The following is an 8,339-nucleotide window of genomic DNA, read 5'->3' as shown; positions in this document are numbered from 1 at the left end:
CTCTGTATTATGATTTATTTATACAGGAAGTAAGTAAAGTCAGATATCTAAGACTCGGTGAGAGATTATAATAATGATATATGATGAAAGTTCTGTCGTCAGGATGTAGTGCTGGCTTGGCTGCTGTTTTTTGTAAATTACTTCCTCAGGTATTAATTCTAGTAACATACACATACAAAAGAACCCAAGAGGAAACAAACGGAAGTTTTGCAGTCCAAGTTTGGGATAGCACAGATGGTTGATGATTATGGTTAAGGTATTTTAAAGTTAGGAAACTAAAACATGGACAGATTGTGATAAAAAGGAAATTCCTTGCCAATTCCATGAACGGCCACTTGAGACTGGCTTAAAAAACATTTTGACCTCCCTAAGTCCCCGTATTAAAATGCTCAGCTTCACAGCAGAAATAAACATGTGTACAGTCCGGTACAAAAATCAGTTTTGGTCTCTATAGCTTATGTTTAAGACAACTTTCTATTTAAATCACTTGTTCAAATTATATTAATGCTTAAAGTTATGGAGTGGTCCAGGGTGTCCGACCTGTGATGTGATGCATGTTACTCTCTAGCTGCCTCTGTATAATAACACTAAAAGCCCAAAAATATCATAAAAAAAGAAAAAGAAAAAGATGCATCATTGACATTCACAGCGTGACCGCTTTGATCGACAGGTGGGTGCCATTACAGATACCAGGCATCCTCAGCAAACCTGTGATGATCCACATCTTTTTCAGATTGACTGGGAGGCAGAAGAGGTAGGACTACATGGCAGTGGCGAGCTCCACAGATTTTGAAATCTTGGTGCAACCACTGATAACATGGCTGGCCACAATAAGTCACACATGAAGCATGGATCAGTACAGCACTAACAAATGCAAACTGCCTAAAAACAGCTATTCCACTTGGTCTTCGGTGCTTCCAAAGAAATGACTTTGAGCTCACTGTCTCTCCAAAAGGTGCATACTTCAGAACTCAGAGGTCAGCATTATTCTTTAAATCCATACAGTTGTTTAAATGGCGAGCGATTACCACGGATAAATATTTTCACATATCTGAAAATAAGAAAGATAGCTGCTCAGCTCTGCCACTACCACTTCAAGCTACTACATGGGGCTTCAGCAGTCCCCTACTTCTCATACTTAGGCACACCTCCTTTCCCTTACGTCTCACTCATCTTACCTTCCTTCCTTTCTTTCTTTCTTTCTTTCTTTCTTTCTTTCTTTCTTTCTTTCTTTCTTTCTTTCTTTCTTTCTTTCTTTCTTTCTTTCTATTATGCTTGGCTTTTCTGTGAGTCACTGCTGGTTATGTAACCCTAACCACCAAAGCCTTGGAAAGCCTTGAGTTACCCCATTAGATAATGGGACTACAACAAGCTATTTTAAAGATGATTATTTATTTATTTATTGGCCTTTTCAAGCTTTATTTTGATAGAGACAGCTGAAGAGTGACAGGAATGCGGGGAGAGAGAGAGACGGGGAATGACATGCGGGAACGAGCCACAGGTCGGATTCGAACTGTGGGCCTTCGCACATGGGGCGGCTCCACAACAAGCGATTTTAAATGGTATATTCGGTATAGGCATGGTTATTTGGTGCCACTGGAGTTCAAATGTGCCACCCTCCCACATGGACCTGTTGGTTAGAAACACTTAAAATAATTCAAAAACAAGAATCTCTCTCCTCTAGTGACTTAATGGACCATTCAGTATGAATACTAGATTTAACTGATGCACTTTGAAATTTACTCTTAATCATTATGTGGTAACACTTTATTGAGCAGTTACAGCGGAACAGAAGTTATGAATGCTTAGAATTGATGAATGGTGAATTTTATTTAATGTTTGTGTGAGGCCCTTTTTTTTTTGCCCTTTCAGTATTTTATCTGGTGGTTGATTAACACATACCCAGGAACAAATCATTACACAGTGTTTCTAGATATTATGTATTTGAACTTAACTACTGCACTTAATCACAATTTTGACTTGATTATTTCAGTTGCACTTTTTTAATACCTAATACATAAATTCCAGAGGAAATTACTATTTTTTAGTTTTTACTACAAAAATAATGTTTGAATGAGACTCTCTGTCTTGATCCAACCCGACGAGATATCTATGAGTTGTTAAGAGTACCACTGAAAACATGATTTTGGTAGCTCTTCGAATTAATTTGTGGATTTCAATAGTTCACATTAATACAAATGTGTATCAGAACTATGGCTGGGTATTGGTATCTTTTTGATTTTTTTGTACCCAGGTCAGAAAAATGAGATGGTTTTGCAGCCAATTACTGTTTACTGTAGGTGACGTGTGATTGGTCCACTTCCGGAGCTACAGCAGCATCAGCGGCTACATACAGTCTGTGGAGGTGAAGGGGCGTGCGGTCTGTTTGACAGAGTTGGCAGTTCAGTGCAACCAACATGTTTGAAAAATATGGCTGTGATTTTTTACATACAGAGTTTGCTTCATTCTTGGCATCATTTGTTCTTTCAGAATAAAAGTTCCTATTTTTTTCAAATGATGCCCAACTAAGATAATTTGATTTCCTGCCCCATTAATCATCTCACAACCCCTCAGATTCATCTTGTGGATATTGAAGGTATTAGCTACTACTACTGTTTAAAGTAATTCAAGTTAGCTACACCCCCAGCAGCTAAAAACAGTGAAATACTGATTATTACTGCTTTACTTTCTGAATACTTCTTCCGATACTACCTTTTTGAAAAGTTTTACTTGTTACAACTTTATTATTATATCACCGTTATCAACTACAGCACTTTCTGGCATCCTGCACTACATAATAGCGTCTTCACAGCAAATACACAATGCCCTCAATGCAGTTTTATCTCAACATGCCTTGTGACAGAGAGCGAAAGATACAGTATCAAAGCACACCTGAGTTCAGCTTATTTATACAAACCACCAGTCAGTCTTTTCTTTCATATCATCTGAGATGGCACACAAAGCAAAAGCTAAATAGTGTGATAAAATGTTCTGAAGTGATTCCAGTTTATTAGAAACACAATTTCACCACCTAAAAGTTCCACTTCACACTCGATTTACAGAAGTGAAAAACGACGGCTTGGTCAATACCATCTGAGGTGGAACATTCCGGGTGAAATTGGTCAACCTGCAAGCCTTTAGTGTGCCAGGCAACATTTGAGCACATATTAAGTCTGTCAGATCTGATAGCTGTGCGACCTCGTCAGCTCTTTCCCATTGATATAAATCTTCACAATTACTGTGACATTTTGCTTGGGTAAATCAAGTAGCGGGTCTTTCAGGAATAGTGTTGTGTCAGCAGCAGAGCTGAGCATCCTGGGACCCTCATTCCCCCGATAGCATTCAGCGGCAGGCTGGGGCTTTGACACCCACAGAATAGAATAAACAGCAATTTAGTTTGGAGTGCATACCAGATACTCACAGATTAGAGCAGAGGTTGATGGGAGCAGCCTTAGCAAACCGGGAAGAATCACAAAATAAACATTTGCTCTATCCTCTTCATGCTTCAGGCCTGATAGCTTTGATAGGAATTTTTCTCTTTTGTATTTGTCACTTTTGCAAACACAGATTGAGCACTGTGACCAACAGCAAGGCCTATTACAAATCCAACAGACCAAGTTGAATCCAGTGGGGTTTTAAAAAAAAATGTATATATATATATACAGTATATACCCACACATAGGGCGCTTTCCATGAGACAACAGTAGTTCTGCTCAAACTGACTTGTAGTACTTCAGGCACACGCTGCCTCCACAAACTTGCAGAGTATATTTTGCTCTGTTTTGCAGGGTCCATCTGGAAAAAAGCTGTTCCTTGTTTGCTTTTTTTTTTTTTTTTTTTTTTTTTTTTTAACTCTTAAGCCAGCCTCTAAAGCCTCGTCGAGCTTCTGTCACTCAGCGAGAAAGCTGTGGTGGAAACCCACACATTTCCCACGTGCTCGTCCACATTCATTAACAGTCCCTTCCCACATGAAGGGAGACTGTCACAGCTAAAGAAGGAGGAAAAAGATGCAGAAAGAATATGTGAAAGAGAGATAGAAATACAGAAAAAACAGCAGGGCTGAGAATTTTTTTTGTCTCTTTTTCTCTCCCTCTCACACACAGACAGACAAAAAGCTCCTCCATGGATTGAATCACACTTTTGAGTACAGAAACTGGGTCCATACAGGTCAAATGTGACACGCAATCCTGTATGATTTGATTATCCGCCTCCTGCCTCGACATAGCTTCACCGCCTCAGTCTTTTATTACAGGGGAACGGAGAGGTGGGCCAAGAATGGGCTCATCATGAAGAGGCAGTCACAGAGCCTGACTGGGTCTAGACAAAAGATCTGATAGCCTCCATCCGTCATCTTTCAGGATCCTCCTTGTGCTTCAGTGATGGTAGGAAGGAAGTGTACCTCTGCACAGGAAGTTTACACAGTGCTCTGTTTCCCAGGAGTCGCTTGGCTCTTCAACAGACTGTAGCAGATGCCTGACACATCGTGTTGATATACTACTGCAAATTCCTGAGTTCAAAATACTCAGTGAGGCCCAGTAAAATAGCAACACTGACAGGTGAAATTCTGATGCTGTTCTTTATGCTTGTCAAAATATACAGTATGCCTGCGTGCATCTTCAGTTCGGGTTCATTCACACTATTTATTATTAATTGGCTAATTTGAAAAATTAAAACACTTCTTCTGCTGCACACCCTGATTCATTTGCTCAATGTTTTCACCGATCTTGTCTTCATCACAGTGGTGCATCAGCTGATCTTTATGCAGTGAACTGATCAGACATTTGACTTATAAATCACCGTGGAAGCTAGGTACTACAAAATAAAATCATTACCTTTTGTTTCTGTTTGTGGAAACAAACAGAAACAAATACAAAACATTTAACATCACTGAACAACTGAACGGTAAAAAGGTTGAAATTCAAGTTTTCAATACAAAGCACCAAATTCTGCACTCTCTCAACCTCATGTGCATGTTTTTCCAGACACAATATACTCAAATCTTCCATCTGGATCTCTCTGTTTATGGATACCTCTGTCTATGGTTTATACTAGCAAATCCATTTTAATTTCAACTTCTGTATTCTTTAAGACCAAATATAATCCAGTGGGCTTTATAAAATCTTAAAGACTAGTCCCTCATTTAACCCTCTTTTGGACTCACAGTTTGCTGTTTAAAAATTCATGACCCATCCCTTGTAAATTTGTAATTGCTAATGTTTTGGCTACTTGGGGGAATTGGAAACAAGTCGTAAACACAACAATCACATATAATCACCTTTTGAGTTGATATAGAAAGTTTTTCAGCTGAAAGCTTGAGCGGCGAGACTAAACTAAAACCTGTAAAGCTGCAGGCCAGGAAACGAAAATAATAGGGGGGAAATTACACAGTTGTCATGTGATGCATTATTAATGTAATAATGTTGATTATAGCCACTTGAAAGGTGCAAATTCTCTCACTCTTGACAAAATTCCTATTTTTGGGAAGAGATGTGCAATGTTTTATTGAAGCTCACACTTGTCTTTAGTAATAAGCATATTTGAAATATTTGATGCAGCTTATTCATCTCTTAGAAGGAAATATAAATGAATTCATAATAGCTCAAACATTGATTCCTCCTGTCCACAACTGATGTCAAAGGACAGGACCATAAACATGAGTGTGAGGGATAACTGTGCACCATCTCTAAGGAGTTCCTTTGACATACTGAGGGACTAGATGAATAGGAACGTGGATTACAGTGCTGCAAATCTTCCCCAAGTTTTTACATTCATTTCCCAAATCTCACCTTGAGAGTAAAGCTACTTGCGCTGGGATTTTCTCAATTTCTTGCTTGATGGGACAGGTGTATTTACTTACATAATTGTATTCCTCCTCCAATTTATAATGCGATTAAATATTAATACAATTCTGAGTTTGAAGAAAAGCAGATCTCTGAAAAAAATAATCTAGACGGCAATATTGTGAAATTGTTCTTCCTGCTTTGCAGCTTTTTCAATCACCCATAAATGGAACGAAAGCAGTGAAAGAGAAAATATTCTGCGTCTTAAGTTGCATTGAAGACGGTGTTTCAACGAATAAAGCATTCTGAGTGGAAGATAAAAATAGGTGCAGGTATTTTTTTTTTTCACTGTGATGATCTTGACTCATCTTGGCTGAGCTTTGTTTAGTTAGTAGCAGAGCTCTCTGGGGGAACATTGAGTGGTGTAGTCAAAGTGGAACTCTCCTGAATGAGCTTTGAGCTTCAAGTCCCCAATATCCCAGCATGTGTGCCACAGAGTCAAACAATAGAGCCAAACGCAAGTCATAGCCAAATCGTAATTACCTCTGCACCCTGCAGAAGCAGACCAATTGACTCCTCTAGATGAATGACAACAGGTAAAGGGCAGTGATTAGCCGCAGGCCTCTGAAGCTTTGTTTGGTGCAGAGGGAGAGGAAATTCTCTATATAGGGCAGAAGATATGCTTCACTTATTACGCTCTTATTATTCTGTGGACTTATTATGGACACAATTCTGCTCAGTACTGGAAACTTTTCCTGTCACGCTCGACTGGTAGAGCACATACAGTCTAGTACATCCAGAAATCAAATTGTTTGTGTTGCTTGTTACAGTTGTAGCATCACAACCAATTGCCCAATAATTTATTGTTATTTCAGAATACCTATAATTGATTACTATTTAATTAGCTGCCAAAACATTTGAGCTCATAGTCTGTCATTCACAATTAATGAAAGTTGGACAGCTATTGGCTTTTGCTGATATAAAAGAGTAGATTAAGGATATTGTGCGTGGTCGCAGTGACGTGATGAGAAACCAGTGAGTGATGTTCTGCAGCCTTCTCTTCAGCGAGAGCAAACAAAATAACGATCAGAGCCTGTCAGGTGTAAAGTAAAAAAAACGAAAGGTAAAAGCTACAAATCCCTGAATGAATCTCACAGACAATATTTAAGATAAACTTACATTTTTACATCTCCATTAAGTCAAACACGCATGTTTACTACAGCTTGATAAACTAGTGAGAGACAGCAGTCTAATTACAAACACCTGGGTGATGAAAAATAGTCCGAAATGATTAAATGGTTTACAAATGCACTGCGGCCATGTAATGAAATGCTACCTGAAGTCATTAAATGTGGATATATTGATTGTACTTTTGTTAATAAATCAGTAGCTAATTGTTTGCACCTGATGTGTTAGTGGAAAGAAAAAAGTCATTTATCTAAACAGTTATAAATCTGATCCTGTTTGAAATCTAATATTCTGCTTTACATGGAATACAAGTTGAACCCTTTAATCTAGAAAGTTCCTTTGAAATTTTCACCCTTTTTCCTGCTTAAAGCCGCATGAGCCCATTTTCTTGTCAGCCATTAAATATTAATAAAATTAATTACTATCAATAGGAGTGTAATGATTCATTCATTGCACGGATGCATTAATTATGAATTATGCTGATTCAACTGCATCCATCTGGTAAAATAAAGAAACAGAATGAATCCCTTCAGCAACAATCAATATGAAATTATTCCATCTGAACTATTCATGACTCTTTGCAAACGTTGTTGAATATTTTTATGAAATATTGCACAGTGAACATGTCGCTGGGTCCATTTCTAATGATACGTGTGGTGGCATGTTGGCAGTCAGTGTGGCAAATAATACAGACATGCAGAAAGTATTGATGTAGCTGTCTTATGCAAACAGTTGGAGAGGACACATCACATACAACATGGATTCCCCTCATATTGTGGAGCATAACTAACACTGCAGATTGCTTGATTTTCTTCTCCTGCCTTTCAATTTTATTTGTATAGCCCAAAGTCACACCTAAAGTACATCTGCCTCGGAGGGCTTTACAATCTGTACAGGGAGTGACACCCTCTGTCCTTGGTGAACAGGTGGAAGAAACCTCAGGAAAAGCCACAGAGGAGGGATCCCTCTCCCAGGACGGACAGACGTGCAATAGATGTCACGTGTACAGAACACATCAACACAAACATATTATACAATTACAATGACTGATAAAATGACAATGAATTACAGTGGCAGTGGAACCTGTGATAGAGATAGAGAGACACAGATGCACAGCAGCAGCAAATCATCAACTAACTATAAACTGCAATAGAGATATGGTAGGAATAATGACAGTGGTAATATATGTAGTGGACGTCATGCAGGCCCACAGCAGCAACCACTCACACAAAATGTTTCACAGAAAACACGTGAAACTATTAGAGGATCATTTAAATGACAGAATAAATTGTCAGTTGTTTTCATAATTATTTGTGATTTCTCATATAAAAACATTTCATGGCTCCAGCTTCTTACTTAAGCACCTGAATA

Source organism: Larimichthys crocea, chromosome I (assembly GCF_000972845.2).
Source record: "Larimichthys crocea isolate SSNF chromosome I, L_crocea_2.0, whole genome shotgun sequence".
Classification (NCBI taxonomy): Eukaryota; Metazoa; Chordata; class Actinopteri; family Sciaenidae; genus Larimichthys; species Larimichthys crocea.
Note: the sequence above shows the minus strand (reverse complement) of the source record.